The 22,853-nt window shown below is 37.7% G+C and overlaps 1 long non-coding RNA gene across 1 annotated transcript; it reads left to right on the forward strand.

The window, feature by feature from the left end:
- Positions 1-7,469: 7,469 nt before the first annotated feature.
- LOC150039506 (uncharacterized) lies at positions 7,470-17,715 on the forward strand. Its single transcript, XR_016534348.1, has 3 exons — positions 7,470-7,512; positions 16,797-16,850; positions 17,665-17,715. It is a non-coding gene; the product is annotated as an uncharacterized LOC150039506 (long non-coding RNA).
- Positions 17,716-22,853: the final 5,138 nt, after the last annotated feature.

Genomic DNA, 22,853 nt, shown 5'->3' on the forward strand with positions numbered 1-22,853 from the left:
AAGGTTGTTGCCAAGTCTCAAAGTGACTGGATTGATATGGTAATAATGTTCATTCTTGGCATCACATACTCTGAAGATTATCCCAACCTGTGAATGGAGGATATTGCAGTATCGTTCAGAGCAAGTAATGACTCCATGGTTACTTTCTCTCCTCTGTCTTCAGTTACTTGGGAAAACTGGAGGTTTTGATTACATGTGATGAAGATCATGGATAGATGACTACCCTGCCTTCTCCTTAGGAAGTTGTGGCCTAGTGTCTTGGTGACTCAATGAGTAATGTGTTCTCTTTATCTTTGGAGATGACCTTGCACCTGTCTTCTTTTCTGACCCAGTGAGCTAGATACACAATTACTTTAGAACGCTTATTGTTAATATTTTATCACCAAGTATATTTCTTTGATAATCTTAAACTGTAATGTTGTGCTGATTTGAAATCAAGTGTGAGAAGAAAATCTCAGTTATAGGGAAGAAGCATAGTCCACTGTTTTGTGACTTGCAAAATAATTTGACCCAGAATATGAAGTTTAATTATTCATGTGATATCTGACTATATGTGTTTTTTGTTCCTATAGTACATCTGCATTTGAATTTTGTTCAGCACACGATGATGACAGTGTGACTGAAAGGTAAGCTATAATCCAAGCCATATAATAGAGTGCTAGACAAATGTATATGTAGAAGTTTATGCACATATTTTATATGAATGTATGTACAGACACATGGACACATAAGTATCCACATTCATAAGGCTGGAGCTGAGCCCTTGTATTTGAAGAAATACAAACAGCATGAAAGGAGTGGTGACATGTGTGATGCAGTGCAATTCAGAAAGTGAAAGATTCTGTGTTGGATCACCAGTGCTGCTAGGAAAATGAAAGAAATATGCATCAGGAAGGGTCTGCCCATCACACTGACTGTGTGGTATGTGGAAATTGGAGGTGATCCTATGTAGAAGCCAGCATGGAAAACAAGTTATTGAGACCCTTATCTCAAGCAGTGAGCCTGTCCTAGGAGCTCACAGCTGTATTCCCTTCTCCCAGGAGCACAGATAACCAGGTGATGATCTGAGGCTACTTCCAGACCTAGACAGAAGGAAGACCTTCCTGGAAAGACATCTACAGCACCAAATGACTTAGGCCATTACTCAGGTGGTGGAGTGTTTGCCTAGCAGGCAAACAGAATGCCCTGTCATCACACTCCAGTGTGACAAAAAGGGGAAGCATTCAGTAACTTTCCAACAAGCTCCTACTGGGCTCTGTAAAACATTAGGTGTGACTCCTTCTGTGCTAATACACCACTGACTCTGTACCCACCTCCAAAACTCCCCACCCTGTGACTACTATTCTACCTCACACTTCTTGACTATCATGTTGAGCTGTCACATTAAAGTTAGTATGTTTTTCAATATCATCACTTTGTTTTCATTTGCTTCAAGACACTTTAAATTTCTTTCTTGGTTTATCAGTCCCCCGATCATTCAAGTGTCTATCAGTTAACTTTCCTGCGTTGTTTTTGTCCTCTCTCTTTTTGTATCTCTATTGCTTTGTAAAAATAAGGTACATTGGTATATCCAATTTTTGTTTCAGTTTCTTCTAACCTGGTTATTAGCTTAACATGTGATTTTCTGGTAGAATGTATATTCTTCAGTTAGAAAATGAAATGTTTTAAAGTGTCTTCTAGACAAATTTGAAATGTGATAAACTTTGATGTTTTGTGATTGACATTTTTGTCTGAACGATCCTTCCTTTCTAGCAATGGATATGATGCATGTAATATACTCTTCAAGTATATGTCTCCTTGTAGGTCTCATGATGTTGGTTTTATAGAAAAGCATTTTCCTGCACTATATACCTCTATCTTTACAATAACTATTCCTGGTTGTTTATTTGATGTATTTGCCATAATTTCCTGCTCTTCTTGACATCTTTTTCCAGTGATTGCTGTAGTCTGTGTTTTTTTTTACATATCAAGAACTGCTTGTTATTACTTTCATTTGATTTTTTCTAGACATACACTCTTCCTTTCCATCCTCACTCTTAAAAATGGGTATTCAGCAGCCAGCATATCATTGGGGCAGGGGTTTTCAAACTTACTCTACTACCATTGGCACTTTCATTGGATACAATAATGCATATTCCCCTAAGTTTCTGATTGATCAGAAGAGACATATTGCTCCCATTCTCATTTATTTCTGTCATATATCCTTTTTTCATTGCTTCTTTGTTATTTGGTGGCTGCCAACCCAGAGAAGGATTGATTCTCTTCTTCTTTGTGTATTAGCCTAAAATTGTACCCTGTATGACTGGCACTAAGTTGACTTAGTGAGTGTCAGTAAAGATATGATTAAAATACTTGATTATCATCAAAGTACATATTTATTTCAGCTTGAAATAAATGCTTTTGTGGGGTCTGTGGTAATATTAACAATCTATTGTTAAGTGAACGGTAGTTATACAATCAGTAAATGTTAATATATCATTTTATTATAATCAAAATGATGACCTAGTTTCATCTATCTTCTGATTTTATCTATCATTATGTATGGTATCCTATGAGGTAGCAATTTGCTATGAGCTATGAGTAGTGAAAATTGATCATTTGTATAAAGTAGATTGTTCTTTGACTGAACATGTATGCTAAAGTTATGTGTCATGCCTGCCTATATATTCCAATACACTTCTATCCTGAAAATTGGCTGTAGGACATAATGTGTGATCTAGGATGGAAATGTGAGTTAATATCCTTGAAGGCTCTCAATGATCTGATGGTATTTACATATATACATATCTATGCATATTCCTAATGTCAGAATGAAGGCAAGAAATATGTGCATACACAAACAGATGTCAACATGTTAAACAAGAAGTAGCAGAGCAATATGGTATAGGCATGAGATCCCAGCTGTGAGACATAGGTAAGAATACTATAGTCTGCTGTCAAACCTAAGCAGTGAAGGAAACTCTGTGGGAAATGTATGAGAGGTAAGAGATTTTTCCCCAAAATGAAGAACTGTCATCTGATACTACAACTGAACTTCCTGAAAGAAACAAAAATGAAGGGTAGGGTCTAAATATACATACACTCTCACCTATGTGTATCTATGCATATTTGCATGTTGGTAAGTCCAGACACACGTGAATGGATAGTTACAGAAAAGAAAGTGATAGAGATTAAAGAATTTAATTTTAAGTATTGATGACACTGCAGAGCCTTTGATATTTTTCTAAGATCCTTGGGCTCTAGTATCAGTAGAGACCTTTCTAAAATCTTAGGTATTTCCAAGAAGAAATACCATGAATTCTTCTCGTTCCTAATCTATTGTAGTGGCCAAAACCAATTCAGTGTTATGCTGTAAGACTCAGCAGGTTAAGAAATTTCTCTCTGGTGACTCCATTTTGTCTAGCTAGAGGATAAAGCAAGTTACAGGGGTTTTGTTGTCTGTCTGACTGACTGTCTCTGTTTCTCTCTCTCTGTCTATTCTCTGTGTCTCTCCCTGTCTCTCTCTATGTCTCAATGACTGAGAAAAGGTTGGTCATTAGGGGTTTTTAAATTTGATTTGTATTTTCCAGAAATGCCTTACTGTTAAGGTGTGTTTTCAGCCCCAAACAAAAATTTGCCTAATTATGTGCTGGATGTCTATCTCAAGAGATGATGATGAAAAGACCAGAGAATCTTTTCATGCCCATGATCATCCCTGATATGACTCATTTCATTGCTGTGGGAAGGAGGCTGGCTAAAATAGAATGACTTGCCTAGGATTTCACATGTTCTGGGGAAAACAGACAGCTGAAGACAGCTCCCTCATACCATTTGTGATATTTTTAGTGGATGAGAAGTCTCTTACCATCAAGTGATGGTTGGAATTTTATGTGAAAGGTAATACCCAAAGCATGTCTGTGTGTTTGTTTGCACATATATTCTGTAGATTAAGATAAATAACTCATGAACTACAAATCCTTTTATGAATCAGAGAGGCTGGACAGACAGAGGACAGTAGTGCTAGCAAGGAGGGGAGAGAGGAAGCAGAAATGTAGATGCTTGATCAGCTCCATTTTCTTCATAGCAAGGGATATGGAACATAAGGAAACCCACAAAATCACTGCAAAAGGTGGTTTAGGGTCATGTGAAAAAAACTCCTTTTACACCATGCATAAACCTTTGTTTATCACATTTCATTGGAGAGAGAGGCCTCATTTCTAGGAAAACACAGGAAATAACCCCTAGCATATAAAGAGTATTTAGAGTTAGTATTCAGCTAGTTATAGCTGTTTGGAAAGAAAAAGTAGTTTTAGGAATTTCCATAGTATTTGACTGCGCAGAACTTAAGAGTTCATGTTGGTAATGAAGAGCAGAACACTCAGAGATCTACAGAGGACAGCCATAAGAGGTCAGATACCCAAATACAGTCAGACTTGTGTAGAAAGCTGTACCGAGATGAAGGAACATGTTAGTGGGAACCATTTGGAAGGTCAGGGAAGTGCAATTTTGTCTGTGCCATTCCATCATTTTGCAAATTGGGTGAAGGACTGAGACTCCAGTAAGGAGAGGGAGTTCTCACTGTCCTGGTGAGCAGTGAAGAGTTCTCTGCTTCTGGCCTGCCACCCATTGGTCCAATGTGACAGTAAGTCAATAAAGACATCCAGGATTACTGAAAGTAAGGAGGGAATAGAAGGAACAGAGGAAGCAGAATATTAGGTAGGACCTCAGGGTTGAGTTCCCTTGAACAACATCATATTGAAAGTCATACAAGATAGCATTAGGTCCAGTGTTAGGCTACTGGGAAAAATTCTTCTACCTTGGATTAAAACGGTCCATATTTAATTTCCTGAAGAGATTCAACTGCATTTCTGTGGTAAAATGAAAATACTGCTTTTCATTTGGTTCTGGTCTCTTAGTTCACCCCAGAGTACTCGAGCACAGTGCTAGATGGAACAAAAGAGCTGGAGATGGAGCTGCAGCTCAAGTGGCAAACATGATCCTAGCATGAACACAGACATGGTTTAAGTTCCCAGCCTCGTAGAAAAGTTTGATTTCTGCAGTATGTTCCAAATGAGTTTTCTGTGTCTTATTTTATTTTATTGTTTAGAGATGACACAACATTAACTGCAATTGCAGTTTGTGACTCAAGAATTAACATTTGGTAAGTTGTGTTATCTGTCATCTGAGTGTAAATTCATTTGCAGTGTGAGTTTAGTGTACAATCTATGTGACAGCTTATCAGTATCCTCATGTAATAGTTATTTTTGTACTGAAACTAAGTAGAAATTGATAGAGTCAATTAGTACATACTTGGTCATGGTCTGCCATGAAATGAAATTAGCAATCATATCCTTATTTACCTATTATCAGTGCCTACGTGCAACTTGCACTGAGCTAATAGAGACACGAATCCCAGTCAGGAACAATTAGGTTGTCTCAGTGGTTCTGAGGTGAAAAGAGTTGTTGGGCCTCTTTCCTTCTCCAGAAATCTGTTTCTTAGACAGGCCCACTGTCAGTTCTGATGAGAGTCCAATTTCTCGGCTGTTGTTCCTTGTATTTTGTTGATAAGCAGTTAAGAAAAGAGCCAAGTTAGTGAAAATAAGAAGGGAGTAGAGCAGACTTAGACAGCTGAAAATCAGATTGCATAAAGGATTGAGTTTCTCTGTAGTGAGTTGCATGTACAATTAAACTACATGATACCAATAAACATTTTGTTAATTTTAAGAAAGAAAATTTCTTTACTTGTGCATAGAAACTTTCTTTTGAAGAGATAACAGTGTCAATTCCCAAAGAAATTAATTTCCTTTCTAGGGAAATGTGGAGACAGATTTCTGATGTTCACGGAAAATTTTCCAACAAAGGAAATGACATTAACTAAGTTTCTATATGATCTCGATATTGTGTGCCTGGGAATCTTTCTAATTTTATTTGGACAAAACAGAAATATATAAAAGATATGTTTCATGTCCCTGTTGTGATTGAGATACTGCAAAAACACTAGCACAATCTAAAGGGCATTTTACAATCCTTGGACACACACTACCAAATCCCCACTGTTGACTACACTTCGGTCTTATACATCTGGAATATCAACTTGAGCTACCACATAAAAATTAGTGTGTTTTGCAATAGAATCATTTATTTTTCTATTTGCTTGAAGTAATTTTTACTTTCTTTCTTGGTTTATCAGACCTCTGATTGATCAAGTACTTATCAATTTACTTTCATGTCTTATCAAAATTCCTAAAGTCTTTGGGATATTTGTAGCTCTGTCTTTATAAAAATAAAAGATACATAGAGCCTGTATCCTAGCTACTGAAGAGTCTGAGAACTGTGGATCGTGGATCAGACACAGCCCTGGCACTAAAGACCTAGATATTCCTACCTCCCATTAACAACCGAAAAAAACCCAAAGCGGTGCTGGGGCTCAAGAAGTAGAGTGGTAGCTCTGAGCTGAAGAGCTCAGAGACAATGCCCAGGCTCAGAGTTCAAGCCCCTTGAATTATCAACCAAGTGATACAATCCTTTCTGGACGAAGCAGTGGAGATCTAATTAGTAATATCGGTGAGAAACTCTGGAATTCTTATCCAGTTAACTTCCTGAAAGCCAGAAGTATGGCTCAAGTGGTAGAGTACCTTCTTCAGAGAGAAAGCTAAGGGAGAGCACCCAGGCCGTAAGAGGAAGCCCAATAGTACCTGCACATAAACACAGTAAGAAAGAGAAAGAAGGAAGTCCACCTCCCTATCAGAGACAGTCACAGGCCTGATGTGAATGGATGGAAAGAGATATTCCAATATGGCACCCAAAAGGAAGCAAATGTTAATGTACTCCTATCTGGCAAAGAAAACTTGAAAGTATTACAACATGAAAGTCATTTCATTTTGCTAAAGACACTGCAATGATTAACAACAAAAAGGCAACTAATCCTCAATGCACCCAATTTGACACAACAGACATCGCTGAACATAAATGAGTAGATGGATCCCAACCATGTTAGATCCTTTCCAAAGAATCCGCAAGAAACCAGATTCAACTGAAGGCCAAGAGCCAAAGACAGCACATATCTGTAGAATATTCCACACAACATTCTCAGAATAAATATCATCCTAGCAACCCTCAAGCTTTCTACAAAGGAAATTAATATTTAGAGCATAGAGGCAGCATTATTCTCTTTTTCCCTTTCCCTTCCTCTAATATTCCTATAAAGTAAATATTCAAAGAGGTTTCTTGGCAGAGTATAAAGGAAGTCTTAACAATCACATATAAGAAAAGACAATGTTACTGTTTGCTATCATACTATGATGGAATTCAATTGGAAATAGACAAAAGATAAAAGACAGAAAATATTGAAATACATAGAAATGGAACAAAACGCTTTGAATGGTTAATTGATTATTGAAGAAAGAAAGGATGGATATGTATTCAAGTCTATAATAACCATTATAGAGTCTGACTATGACATTTGGTTTCATCCTATAGGGACACCTCATCCTATACCACAACCAAACTTGACGAAACAAACAACAATGAAGGGTAAGGTCTAAATATATATATACTCTCATCTATGTGCATCTATGCATAATAAAATGTATGTAAGTACAGTCATACATAAAAGGATAGTCACTGAAAAGAAAGTGATTAGGATTATTGAACTTTATTTTAGGCATTGATGACACTGCAGGGCCTTTGATATTTTTCTAAGATTTTTGGGCTGTAATATCAGTAGATAACTTTCTAAAATCTTAGGTGTTTCCAAGAAGAAATGTAAAGAGTTATTGTTCCTAATCTATTGTGGTGTTCAAAGGCAATTTAGTGTTTTGTTGTAAGGCTCAGCAATTTAAAAACTTCTCTCTGATAAATAGAGGATAAAACAAGTAACAGTTGCGAGCTCTCTCTCTCTCTCTGTCTCCTCCTCTCTCTCTGTCTGTCTCTCTCTGTCTCTCTCTCTGTCTCTCTCTCTCTGTCTCTCTCTCTGTCTCTCTCTCTCTGTCTCTCTCTCTCTGTCTCTCTGTATCTCTCCTTGTCTAATTATCTCCATGAATGTGAAAAGGCTGATTATTAGGGGATTTTTAATTTGATGTGTATTTTCCTAAAATGCCTTACTGCTAACGTGCGTTTTCTGCCCCAAACAAAAATTTGCCTAATTATGTGCTGGATGTCTATCTCAAGAGATGATGATGATGATGATAAAAAAGACCAGCGAATCTGTTCATGCCCATGTTCATCCCTGATGTGTCTTATTTCATTGCTGTGGGAAGGAGACTGTCTAATATAGAATGACTTGCCTAGGATTTCAGTTGTTCATGGGAGAAGTGGCAGCTGAAGAAACCTCCTCATACCATTTGTGATATATTTAGTGAATGAGAAGTTTTTTATCATCAAGTTAGGTTTGAAATATTATGTGAAAATCAAATATTCCTAAACAGCCAAAGCATGTCTGTGTTTTTGTTTCCACATATATTGTGTAGGTTAAGGTGAATAGGTCATGAACTAGAAATCCTTTTATGAATTAGAGAGGCTGGAAAGACAGAGGACAGTAGTGCCAGCAAGGAGGGGAGAGAGGAAGCAGAAATGTAGATGGTTGATGAGCTCAATTTCCTTCAAAGCAAGGGAAACGGAACATCAGGAAACCCACGAAAACAGTGTAAACAGTGCTTTAGGGTCATAGGAAAAGAACTCCTTGTGAATCTTGCATAAGTTTTTATTTAGCACAGGTAGTCATTTCATTGGAGAGAGAGGCCTCATTTCTAGGAAAGCACAGGAAATACCCCCTTCCATATATAGTATATGTAGAGTTTGTTTTCCGGGTATTATAGCAATTTGGGAAGAAAAAGTCTCTTTAGAAACTTCCATAGTATTTGACTGTTCATAATTTAATGGTTCATGTTGATAATGAGGAGCAGAACATACATAGATTGACAGAGGACAGCCATATGTGGTCAGATACCCAAGTATAGACAGAGTAGTGTCCAAAGCTGTACAGAGAACAAGCACCATATTTGTGGGAACAATTTAGAAGGTCAGGGAAGTGTAATTTTGTCTGTGCTATTCTGTCTTTTTTGCAAATTGAGTGAAGGTTTGAGACTCCAGTATGGAGAGGAAGTTCTCCTCGTCCTGCTGAGCAGTGAAGAGTTCTCTACTTCTGGCCTGCCACCCATTGGTCCAATGTGAGAGTAAGTCAGTAAAGACATCTAGGATTACTGAAAGTAATGAGGGAATTGAAGGAACAGAGGAAGCCGAGTATTAGCTATGACATCAGGTTGAGTTCCCTTGAAGAGTATTTTATTGAAATTCATACAAGATGTCAAGAGGTACTGTGGTAGGGGTACTGGGAAAATTCTTCTACCTTGCATGAAACCAGTCCATATTTAATTTCCTGAACAGATTCAACTGTATTTCTGTGGTAAAATGAAAATACTACTTTTCATTTGGTTCTGGTCTCTTAGTTCACACCGCAGTACCAGAGCAAAGAGATAGAGGGAACAGAAGAGCTGGAGATGGAGCTGTAGCGCAAATGGCAAACATGATCCTACATGAACAGAGTCATGGTTTTAGTATCCAGCCTTGTAGAAAAGTTTCATTTCCTCTGTATGTTCCAAATCAATTGTTTGTGTCTTACTTTATTTTTTAGAGATGAAACAACGTTAACTGCAATTTCAGTTTGTGACCCAACCATTAACATTTGGTAAGTTGTATTATCTCTCATCTGAGTGTAAATTCATTTGTAGTGTGAATTTATTACACAATCTATATGACAGCTTCTTAGTGTCCTCCTGTAATCATTTTGTTTGTATTGAAAGTAAAAGAAAATGATAGAGTCAGTTAGCACATACTTGGTCATGGTCTGCTATGAAGTGAAAAGTAGCAAGCATATCTTTATTTACCTATTATCAGGGCCTTCATGCCACTTGCACTGAGCCAATGGAGGTAAGAATCCCAATCAGGAGCAATGAGGTAGTCTCAGTGTTTCTGAGGTGAAAAGAGCCGGTGGGCCTCTTTCATACTTCAGAAATGTGATATTTGGACTCTCAGTTCTGATGACAGTCCAGCTTTTGGACTCTCTTTTGGTGAGAAGCAGTTAAGAAAACAACAAGTTAATGTAAGTACGGAGGGGTAGTGCAGACTTGGAAAGTTGAAAATCAGATTGCATAAAGGATTGAGTTCCTCTGTAGTGAGTTGTATGTACAATGAAAATACATGATACCAATAAACATTGTGTTAGGTTTACTAAGAAAGGAAATTTCTTTACTTGTGCACTAAAGCTTTCTTTTGAAGAGATAAAAATGTAAGTTTCCACAGAAATTAATTTCCTTTCTGGGTAATAGGAGAATTCCTCTGTTTATTTAGCTAAGTATGGAAAAATTTAAATTCTACAAATTCACTAGTGTTTGGTTAACTTGCTACCTTGAGTAAGACTATGAATGTACATGGTATTTGATTGAATATAATTTAATTCTCTAGCTTGGATAAAAATGATTCAACAGAATTTGGGACAGAAGAATTCAAGCAAAGGTCAGATATCTATCAATAGAAAAACGTACATAAATACATATGTTATGAAACAGACTGATCATTTCTGGGTAGTTTCCAAATACTTTCAGTGTACCTTCTGTCTGTCATATGACTCCTTTTCATTTTGATGAGTAAATGAGAAAGGAGGTGCACAAAGTGTTTTGCTATTTTAGAGAGCAGGAAAACCCCCCAAACCCTGCATATTGCCAGTGAATGAGAACCTACTACAATTGGTTATGTTCCTTTTTTCTGACGGCAATGATATACAATTCTATGTATTTATTTCCTGCCATAACAATTTCTTCACAGGTGAAGAAATACAAGTGTCAGTTCAAAGTGGCTATACAACTTTGTTTGATCTTTTCCGTAGTTTTTTGGCTATGTCTGATTCTTTGATGGGTATTCCCTTTCCCTAGGTCTGGACCTTAATTTTTACATATACCTTTCATTGTGCACTTAATGCCAACTTTTAAAAACTGTGGTTCTAAGTTTTGTGTAACTATAAACACTGTCTGGGTACCATTTATATTGGATAATCAGATGACTCGGTGACATGACAAGGTCCTTACTACTCACATCTGTGAATACATGGTTCATGAATAAATGTACATTTTCAATGAAAGAGCTACGACACAGAGAGTTAGAGAGAGAGAGTCCATACGTGTGTGGCTGAAGGAGGATACTCTGATATCCCTTCAAGTCAGGGCTCCAGGAATGTTTTCCTTTCTTACTTATCACTGAGGCTCTGCTTCTTGATACACACGTGCAGCACACCATTTTGCTGATTCATTGGAGATGGCATACCACAGAAAGGAATTTCTACCCTGGATGGCTTCATCTTGCCATCCTCTGGTGGTCTTCCCCCCACATCTACCACACCCCTGGAAAACAGAATCACATATGTGAAGAAAGGGCTTGCCCATCCATCTCGAGTTCTGGTGAAAGACTAAGTAAAAGTGTCATTAAACAGGCAAGCCTAGGCATGAAGGCTCACCAGGCCATGACTAAAGGTGTAGCAAGGACAGGGCTCTGAGTTGAGACTTCAGTACTGGATGAAGGTTTGGCAGAGACAGAAGAGCTAGAGACATAGTACATTTGACAGACGACCTATGTAGCACACACAAGGCCATAGTTTTCTAACCAAGAAGTGTCAGAAAAATGCATCGCTTCTTCCTACATTGCCCCACTTAATTTCTGTGTGTTTCAATATATCCACAGTGAGGACAGCAGCTTAACCAAAGTTGTTGTTCATTCAGATGAAGACATCAAGAGGGGGTGAGTTGACTAATTTTAAATTTTATTTTATTTTTGATTGTTGGGGTAATGCATAGAGGGGTTACAGTTACATCTGCCACATAGTAGATGCATTACTTGTCACACAATGATACCCGTTCTCATGTTATTGTGCCCATGTCCCTTCCCCCTCCCAATCATCTTGTTTTTTTCTACTTCCTTTTTCTATTTCAAACAAGGAAATAAACGTATATACTGTATGCTAGGTTACAAAGCCAGATACAGTAACAATACGAGATTAAACATAAGGGGGAAAAAAGAGAAGAGAAATAACATAGTACATTAAGAATAGCAATCACACAAGATAAAGCTCTTGTTTCCATATCCTAGAGTTCCTTTCATTTAGTGTGAGTTGAGTTTTTGGTCATCTAAATGATAAACCATTTTGGACAATGATGAATTTTCACAGTACACAGGACTACCTATCCATAGCGCATGGAATCATGATATGTTTTGAAACTAAGGAGAAATGATAGAGCAGATCATAAGACAGTGGCTCACGGAGTGCTGTGAAGTCAAGAACTAGCACCCAGAATCCTGAGATTATCACAGAGCCTATGAGCTACTCACCAGAAGCCCAGGGACCTGGCAATCCCTTTCTGAAACCTAAAGGTAGTCCCAGGTGTCTGAAGGGCACAAGAGGAAGAAGCACATTCACACTGAATGGGAGTCCTGCTTTTAGACTGCTCTTCCTTGTCCCTAACTGAGGGGCAGGAAATAGAGCTGGGAGTGGAAGGCAAGTGGCATGCGGAAATTAGATATAACTCTTGAGTCCCTTTGAATTGAGTTGGGTGCAAGAAGATGAGGCTGTTATCCACCAGGTTAGGTAGATTTATTTGTTTATAATGTTATTAAACCTTGGATAAAAATCATCTTTTGCAGGTGTAAAAGTTTAATTTCTGCAAAAAGCCTCACTTCAGTTTCTTTGCATGTGTGGATACTGAACATACCTAATAAGTAGAGAAATGTGGAGACAGATTTCTGATGTTCAGGGAGAGTTTTCCAGCACTAGAAAATGACATCAACTAAGTTTCTACCTCATCTCGATATTGTATGCCTGGGAATCTTTCTAATTTTATTTGGACAAAACAGAAATATATTAAGATATGTTCCATGTCCCCATTGTGATTGAGATCCTGCAAAAACACCAGCACAATCTAAAGGGCATTTCACAATCCTTGGACACACACTACCAAATCCCCACCATTGACTACTCTTCTGTCTTACACATCTAGAACATCAACTTGAGCTACCACATGAAAATTAGTGTGTTTTGCAATAGAATCATTTATTTTTCTATTTGCTTGAAGTAATTTTTACTTTCTTTCTTGGTTTATCAGACCTCTGATTGATCAAGTACTTATCAATTTACTTTCATGTTTTATTATAATCCCTAAAGTCTTCGGGATATTTGTAGCTCTGTCTTTATAAAAATAAAAGATACATAGAGCCTATAATCCTAGCTACTGAGGAGGCTGAAAACTGTGGATCGTGGTTCAGCGTCAGGCCTGGCACTAAAGACCTTGAGACCCCTACCTCCCATTAAGTACCCGAAAAGAACAGAAGCAGTGCTGGGGCTCACGAAGTAGAGTGGTAGCTCTGAGCTGAAGAGCTCAGGGACAATGCCCAGGCTCAGAATTTAAGCCCCTTGAATGAAAAAATATCAGATATACTTTTGATTTCATTTTTTCAGCTTCTTGAGATCTGGTTATTAGCATATGATCTTCTGATAGAATATATATTCTTCAGCTAGAGGAACAGGTGATGAAGAGAATTTTTTCTAGTCAGTATGTCAGCTGCACTTCACAAGATGTTACAAATGCAGTCAACCAAAGGATAGAATCCTTTCTGGAACAAAGAGGTGGAGGTCTAAATAGTAATATCGGTAGGAAACTCTATGAGATTCTTATCCAGTTAACTTCCTGAAAGCCAGAAGTATGGCTCAAGTGGTAGAGTACCTTCTTAATAGAGAAAGCTAAAGGAGAGCACGCAGACCCTAAGAGGAAGCCCGATAGTACCTGCACAAAAACACAGTAAGAAAGAGAAAGAAGGAAGTCCACATCCCTAGCAGAGAAAGTCACAGGGTTGTTGTGAATGGATGGAAAGAGATATTCCAAGAATGGCACCCAAAAGGAAGCAAATGTAAATGTATTCCTATCTGGCAAAGAAAACTTGAAAGTATTACAACATGAAAGTCATTTCATTTGGCTAAAGGCACTGCAATTATTAACAACAAAATCCTACTAAGACTCAATGCACCCAATTTGGCGCAACAGACATCGCTGAACATAAATGAGTAGATGGATCCCAACCATGTTGGATCCTTTCCAAAGAATCTGCAAGAAACCAGATTCAACTGAAGGCCAAGAGCCAAAGGCAGCACATATCTGCAGAATATTCCACACAACAGTCCCAGAATATGTATCATCCCAGCAACCCCCAAGCTTTCCCCAAAGGAAATAATATTTAGAGCCTAGAGGCAGCATTATTCTTTTTCCCGTTCCCTTCCTCTAATACTCCTCTACAGTAATTATTCAAAGAGATTTCTTGGCAGAGTATAAAGGAAGTCTTAACAATTGCATATAAGAAAAGTCAATGTACTCTTTCCTATCATACTATGGTGGGATTCAACTGGAAATATCAAGATAAACTGCAGAAAATATTGAAATAGATAGAAATCGAACCAAACACTGTGAACGGTTAATGGGTTATTAAAGAAAGAAAGAAGGGATTTGTAATCAAGTCTACAAATCCATTAGAGAGTCTGACTATGACGTTTGGTTTCATCCTATAGGGACACCTCATCTTATACCACAACCAAACTTGACGAAACAAACAACAGTGAAGGGTAAGGTCTAAATATACATATACTTTCATCTATGTGCATCTATGCATAATTAAATGTATGTAAGTACAGTCACATATTAAGGATAGTGTCTGAAATGAAAGTGATTAGGATTACAGAACTTTATTTTAGGTATTGATGACACTGCAGGGCCTTTGATATTTTTCTAAGATTCTTGGGCTGTAATATCTGTAGATAACTTTCTAAAATCTTAGGTGTTTTCAAGAAGAAATAACAAGAATTCTTTTTGTTCCTAATTTAGTGTGGTGGCCAAAAGAAATTTAGTGTTTTGTTGTAAGATTCAGCAGGTTAAACATTCTGGTGACTCCGTTGTTTCTAGTTAGAGGATAAGACAAGTTAAAGGTGGTCTCTCTGTCTGTTTGTCTGTCTGTGTGTCTGTCTGTGTGTGTGTCTGTTTGTCTCGCTCTCTCTCTCTTTCTCACACACTGTCTCTCTCTGTCTCTGTCTCTGTCTGTCTGTCTGTCTGTCTGCCTGCCTCTCTCTCTCTCTCTCTCTCTCTCTCTCTCTCTCTCTCTCTCTCTCTCTCTCTCTCTCTCTCTCTCTCTCTCTCTCTCTCTCTGACAATGTATGAGTAAAGGCTGATCATTAGGGGCTTTTTAATTTGTTATGTATTTTCCTAAAATGCTTTACTGATAAGGTGCGTTTTTGGCCCCAATCAAAAATTTGCCCAATTATGTGATGGATGTCTATCTCAAGCGATGATGATGATGATTAAAAGACCAGCAAATCTCTTCATGCCCATGTTTATCCTTGAGGTGTCTTATTTCATTGCTGTGAGAAGAAGGCTGGCTAAAATAGAATGACTTACCTAGGTTTTCAGATGTTCATGGGAGACGTGACAGCTGAAGAAAGCTCCCTCATAGCATTTGTGATTTATTTAGTGAATGAGAAGTCTTTTACCATCAAGTCAGGGTTGGAATTTTATGTGAAAGGCAAATATTACTAAATAGCCAAAGCATGTCTGTGTGTTAGTTTCCACATATATTCTGTAGTTTAAGGTGAATAACTCATGAACTACCCATCCTATTATTAATCAGAGAGGCTGGACAGACAGAGGAAGCAAGGAGGGGAGAGAGGAAGCAGAAATGTAGATGGTTAATCAGCTCAATTTCCTTCATAGCAAGGGAAACGGAACATCAGGAAACCCACGAAAACAGTGTAAACAGTGCTTTAGGGTCATAGGAAAAGAACTCCTTGTGAATCTTGCATAAGTTTTTATTTAGCACAGGTAATCATTTCATTGGAGAGAGAGGCCTCATTTCTAGGAAATACCCCCTTACATATGTAGTATATGTAGAGTTCGTTTTCTGGGTATTATAGCAATTTGGGAAGAAAAAGTCTCTTTAGGAACTTCCATAGTATTTGACTGTGCATAAATTAATGGTTCATGTTGATTATGAGGAGCAGAATACACATAGATTGACAGATGAGAGCCATTTGTTGTCAGATACTCAAATGTAGACAGATTTGTGTAGAAAGCTGTACAGAGACTAAGTACCATGTTCGTGGGAAACCTTTGGAAGGTCAGGGAAGTGAAATTTTTCTGTGCCATTCCGTGTTTTCACAAATTGGGTAAAGAATTGAGGCTCCTGTAAGGAGAGGGAATTCTCAATGTCCTGATGAACAATGAAGTGTTCTCTGTTTCTGGCCTGCCACGCATTGGACCAATCTGAGAGTAAGTCAGTAAAGACATCTAGGATTACTGAAGGTAATGAGGGAATAGAAGGAACAGAGGAAGCAGAATATTAGCTATGATCTCAGGTTGAGTTCCCTTGAAAAGTATTGTATTGAAATTCATACAAGATGTCAAGAGGTACAATGGTAGGGGTACTGGGAAAAATTCTTCTACCTTGCATGAAACCGGTCCATATTTAATTTCCTGAACAGATTCAACTGTATTTCTGTGGTAAAATGAAAATACTGCTTTTCATTTGGTTCTGGTCTGTTAGTTCACACCGGAGTACCAGAGCAAAGAGCTAGAGGGAACAGAGGAGCTGGAGATGGAGCTGTAGCTCAAGTGGCAGAACCTGTTCCTAGGATGAACGCAGTTACGGTTTTAGTACCCAACCTTGTAGAAAAGGTTTGATTTCCTCTACAGTTTCCAACTCAATTTTCTGTGTCTTTTTTTTTTTACTTCACTTTTTAGGGATGACACAACCTTAACCGCCATTGCGGTTTGTGACTCGAGCATTAACATTTGGTGAGTTATCTGTCATCTGAATGTAAATTCATTTTCAGTGTGAGTTTAGTACACAGTCTATATGACAGCTGAGCGTTGTCTTCATTATTCCTCCTCCTGTATTGAAACTAAATAGAAAATGATAGCATCTGGCAGCAGATACTTGGTCATGGTCTACTGTGAATTCAAACATAGCAACCGTATCTTTATTTACCTATTCTCTACCTTATTTACTTATTGCCTACATGCAACTTTTACTGAGCCAATGGAGGTAAGAATCACAGTCAGGCACATTGAGGTGGTCTCCGTGTTTCTGAGGTGAAAGAGCTGGTGGGCCTCTTTCATTCTCCAGAAATCTGATACTTGGACAGGCCCACTGACAGTTATGATGAGAGTCCAGCTTCTAGGCTGTTGTTCCTTGTCCTTTGGTGAGAAGCAGTTAAGAATACAGCCAAGTATGTGAAAAGAAGGAGGGAGAAGAGCAGACTTAGAAAGCTGAAAATCAGATTGTATAGTGATTGATCTCTTCTGAAGTGAGTTACATGTACAAATGAACTAACGCATACCAATAAACAGTGTGTTAGGTTTACTAAGAGAGAAAAATTATTTGAACATGCATAAAAGCTTTCTTTTGTAGAGGTAAAAATATAAGTTCCTGCAAAACGAATTTCCTTTGTAGGGAAAAAAATGGAAATGCCTTGTTCCTTTAGCTAAATATGTAAAAGTTTCAATTTCTACCAATTTGCCAGTGTTAGATTAACTTACTACCTAGAGTAAAAAAGTAAAACAATGATTGCACATGGTATTTGACTGTATATAATTGAATTCTCTTTAGCTTGGATAAGAATGACCCAACAGAATTTGGGACAGAAGAATTCAAGCAAAGGTCAGATATCTATAAATAGAAAAACATACATAAATATATATGTTATGAAACGGACTGATCATTTCTGGGTAGTTTCCAAATATTGTCAGTGTACCTTCTGTCTGTCATATTACTCCTTTTCATTTTGATGAGTAAATGAGAAATGAGTTGCACAATATGTTTTGCTGTTTTAGGGAGCAGTGAAGGAAAACTCCTAAACCCCCCACTCACATTGCCAGTGTATAAGATCCTACTACAACTGGTTGTGTTCCTTTGGTCTGGTGGCAATGACATACAATCCTTTGCATTTATTTCATGCTATAACAGTTTCTTCACAGGTGAAGAAATACAAGTGTCAGATCAAAGTGGCTACAAGTTTGTTCGGGCCTTTCCATATTTTATTGGCTATGTCCAGTTCTTTGATGGGTATACTCTTTCTCTATATCTATTCTTTTCATTGTGAACTTCATGCCAACTTTTCAAAACTGTGGTTCTAAGGTTTGTGACACTGTGAATACTTTATGGACACCATTTATATTGTATAGACAGATGACTCCACGGCGTTATGACAAGCTCCTTACTGCTCACACCTGTGAATACAGGGTTCGTGAATAAATTTATGTTTGCAATGAAAGAGCTAGGAGACTAAGAGAGAGAGTGTGTGTCCACATGTGTGCTTTAGGTAAAGGGGCTCCAAATCAGGTTTTCAGGATTAATCTGTTTTCTTGCTTATCATTGGGCCTCTGCTTCTTGATCCACACATGAAGTGCACCCTTTTGTTGATTCAGTGGAGATGTACTTCTGCAGAAAGGAATACCCTGGATGGCTTTCTATTGCTATCCTGTCATATTTTCCCCATCTGTAAACCAAAGGTCTGCACATCTATCTAAAATTCTGTTGAAAGCCTAATGGGAAGGGTCATTGATCAGGCAAGCCTAGGCATGAAGGATCAACATGCCATGATCATGGGAGTAGCAAGGACAGTGCTCTGAGTTCTGACCTTAGGAAAAGAAGGGTTGACAGAGACAGAAGACCTAGACACATAGTACATTTGACAGACCACCTGTGTAGAAAAACAAGGCCACATTTTTCTAACCGAGTAGTGTTAGAACATTGTATCATTTCCTCCCACATTTTCTCACTTAATTTTTATATGTTTTGATATGTCCACAACAAGAACAGCAACTTAACAACTGTTATTGTTCCTTCAAATGAAGACATAAGTAGTGTGCGAGCTGATTTTTTTTTTTTGGTCGTGACAAGGTATAGAGGGGTTACACTTACATTCGTCAAGTAATAGGAAGATTACTTGTCACAAACTGATTCCTCTTTTTCATATTTTCCCCATTTCTTTTCCCCACCCCCTCCCAATCATCTTGTCTTCCCTCCTTTCCTTTCCTATTTCAAATAACCAAATAAGAACATATACAATATACTAGATAATAAAGTCAGATACAGTCCCAATAGGAAATTAACCATAAAGAGGAAAAAGGAAAAGAGAAATAACATAGTACCTTAAAAACAACAATCACACAAAATAAAGCTCTTGGTTCCATTTTTTTAAGTTCCTTTCATTTAGTGTAAATTGATTTTTTTGTCATCAAGTGATAAATCAGAACTGGACAGTGGTGACTTTTCAGGATACAGAGGACTACCTATGAATATCATATGTAATCCAGATGTGTTTTGAAACTAAGCAGGATATGAAGAGCAGATCAAAAGAGAGTGGTTCATGGAGTGCTGTGATGTCAAGAACTAGCACCTAGAATCCCTAGGTGCTTGTCAGCTACTCACAATGAGCCAAGGTCGCAGGGAATCCTTTTCTGAAACAAAAAGGTACTCTCATTTGTCTGTAGTTCCCAGGAGGTAAGACACTGATAAAACACCAGCACAATGCAAGGGACATTTCACAATCCCTCTACCCACACTGGCAACGCCTTATCTCTGACTACTATTCCATCTTACACATCTGGAATATCAGCTTTATACCATATCAAAGTTAGTGTGTTTTGCAATAGTATCAATTTTTTCCCATTTCCTTTCTTCATTTATCAGTCCTCTGATTGATCAATTATCAGTTAATTTTCATATCTAATATAATCTCTAATACCTTTAATATTTTTGTAGCTCTATGTCCTTAAATAAGATACACTGCTGCTGTCATTCTGGCCACTCAGCAGGCAGAGATCTGAGGATCACAGTTCAAAACCAGCCCTGGCCTGTGAGATTCTGTGAGTCTCTTACCTCCAATTAACCACTAGCAAAACCATAAGTGGTGCTGTGACTCTAGGGACAGGGTAGTAGTAGTCTTGAGCTGAAGAGCTCACGGAAAGAGCCGAAGCCTAGTGTTGAAGCCACATGAATTGAAAAAAGTAAGATACACTTTTGAGTTCAATTTTGTTTTTCGATTTCTTCAGACTAGGTTAGTAGCTCAGCATATGATCTTCTGATAGAATATATATTCTTCAGCTAAAAGATGAAATGTTTTCAAGTGTCTTCTAAACAAATTTGGACTGTAGTAAACTTTGATATTTTTGGATTGATATTTTTTGTCTAACTGATCTTTCCTTACTAGCAATGGATAGAATGCTTCTAATGTCATTCAAGTGTATGTCTCCTTGAAGATTTCATGCTGTTGGTTTTATAGAAGAGCAGTTTCCTGCACTATATACCTATATTGTTACAATGACTATTCATGGTTGTTGTTTTTTTGTCGGTCCTGGGGCTTGAACTCAAGACCTGGGCAATGTGCTTGGACTTTCTCAAGGCTAGAGCTCTTCCACTTGAACCATAACACCGTTTCTGGCTTTTTTCTATGTACATGGTACAGAGGAATCGAAACCGAGTCTTTCTGCATGCTTGGCCAGCACTCTACCAGTAGGCTAACCTCCCTTCCCCCCCTTTAATACACTTATTTGAAATAGAGAAGAGGAGGGGAAAAACAAGATGGGGTTTCTATTTTTGTTAGTTTTATATATTTTAACCTGAGTTCTCCATAAAGAAAGTCTAGAGACAAGAACTTACGACTAATTTCCTTCTTTGGGAATAACACCTCAGAAAAGCAGAAATCAGGAGATATCTATGCTGCCACGGTTGTTTATTTGATATAGTTCACAAAATTTCCTGCCAGTCTTGATACTTTTCCACTGTTTACTGTGCTTTTCTTTTAACTGTGTAACAAGAATTTTCTGTCATTGCTTACATTTGATTGTTTTCCAGAAATAAATTCCTGCATTCCATACTCACTCATGAAATGCGTGTTTAGTGGGCAGTGTATCATTGAGTCAAGGTTAAATTCATTATATTTAAATCATTGGCATCTTTCATTAAAGAGATTAGTCCGTATCACCCAAATTCTGCTTGATCATAAGGGACATATTGCTCACATTTCTTTTTCTTTACTGTATCCTTGTTTCTTTCCTCCTTTGTTGTTTGGAGAAAGTGTAAAGAAAGTTTTATTCTCTTCTTCTTTGTGTATCTGGCCTATCAATTAACTCTTTACTACTGGCAGTAGTTAACTTAATGAGCAACAGGAAGCATATGGTTAAAAGACTTAATAATCAGTAAATCTGTGTGGGTGCAGAATTTACACTCTAACTTTCCAAGTGATACATGCCTTCATGTGCATATATGGTAATACTAAGAAACTGTTGTTAAGTGGGGGACAGTTCCACTATTAGTAATCATTAACAACATACTTTCATTCGAATCAAACTGATGACCTAGCTTCATTTATCTACTGATTTTAATTACTTATATGTATACTGAAGTATGAAGTATCAGCGTTTAGCAGTAGAGAAAATTGATCACTTCATGTATAAAGTAGGTAGCTATTTGACTGAAAATGTGTATAGTATAGTTGTGCCTTCTGACGAGACTGTCTTATCCTGGAAGAAGTGTCTGTAGAATGTTATGTGGGATCTAGCATTGAAATGTGAGTTCAAATCTAGGAAGACTCTCTGAATATGTATATATATACACACATATACATATATATATCCACACATATTTCTAAAGGCAGCATAAAGGAAAGAAATATATTTGTGCGTACTCCAACAGATGTCAAAATGTGAAATAAGAAGTATGGGAAGCAACTAAGACACAGGCATGACAGCCCAGCTACTGAGAGACAAATGCACATCTTTCTTCCTTCTTTATAACAACTAGAGTAAGAGAGGAATAGGTCATGAGGAGAATTTCTTCTAGTCATTATGTCAGCTACACTTCCCAAGATGTTACAAATGCAGTCAACCAAAGGATAGAATCCTTTCTGGAACAAAGCAGTGGCATTTTAAATAGGAATATCGGCAGGAAACCCTATGAGATTCTTATCCAGTTTACTTCCCGAAAGCCAGAAGTATGGCTCAAGTGGTAGAGTATTCATCTTAATAGAGAAAGCTAAAGTAGAACACCCAGGCCCTAAGAGGAAACCCAATAGTACCTGCAGAGAAACATAATAAGAAAGAGAAAGAAGGAAGTCCACCTCCCTAGCAGAGACAGTTACATGCTTGATGTGAATGGATGGAAAGAGGTATTCCAAGAATGGCACCTAAAAGGAAGCAAATGTAAATGTACTCCTATCTGGCAAAGAAAAATTGGAAGTATTACAACATGAAAGTCATTTCATTTTGCTAAAGACACTGTAATGATTAACAACAAAAAGGCAACTAATCCTCAATGCACCCAATTTGACACAACAGACATCGCTGAACATAAATGAGTTGATGGATCCCAACCATGTTAGATCCTTTCCAAAGTATCCGCAAGAAAGCAGATTTAACTGAAGACCCAGAGCCAAAGGCAGCACATATCTGCAGAATATTCCATCCAGCAGTCCCAGAATAAGTATCATCCAGGCAACCCCAAGCTTTCCCCAAAGGAAATAATGTTTAGAGCATAGAAGCAGCATTATTCTCTTTTTTCCTTTTCCTTTCTCTAATACTCCTCCGTAGTAATTATTCAAAGAGGTTTCTTGGCAGAGTCTAAAGGAAGTCTTAACAGGACATATAAGAAAAGGTAATATTACCATGTGCTATCATACTATGGTGGAATTCACCTAGAAATAGACATGGAAGTAAACAATAGAAGAAATTAAAATACATAGAAATGGAACAAAAATCTGAATGTTTAATGGGTTATGGAAGAAAGAAAGGAGGAAC

This window comes from Megascapheus bottae, unplaced genomic scaffold (assembly GCF_031878675.1).
Source record: "Megascapheus bottae isolate mThoBot1 unplaced genomic scaffold, mThoBot2.hap1 HAP1_SCAFFOLD_91, whole genome shotgun sequence".
NCBI lineage: Eukaryota > Metazoa > Chordata > Mammalia > Rodentia > Geomyidae > Megascapheus > Megascapheus bottae.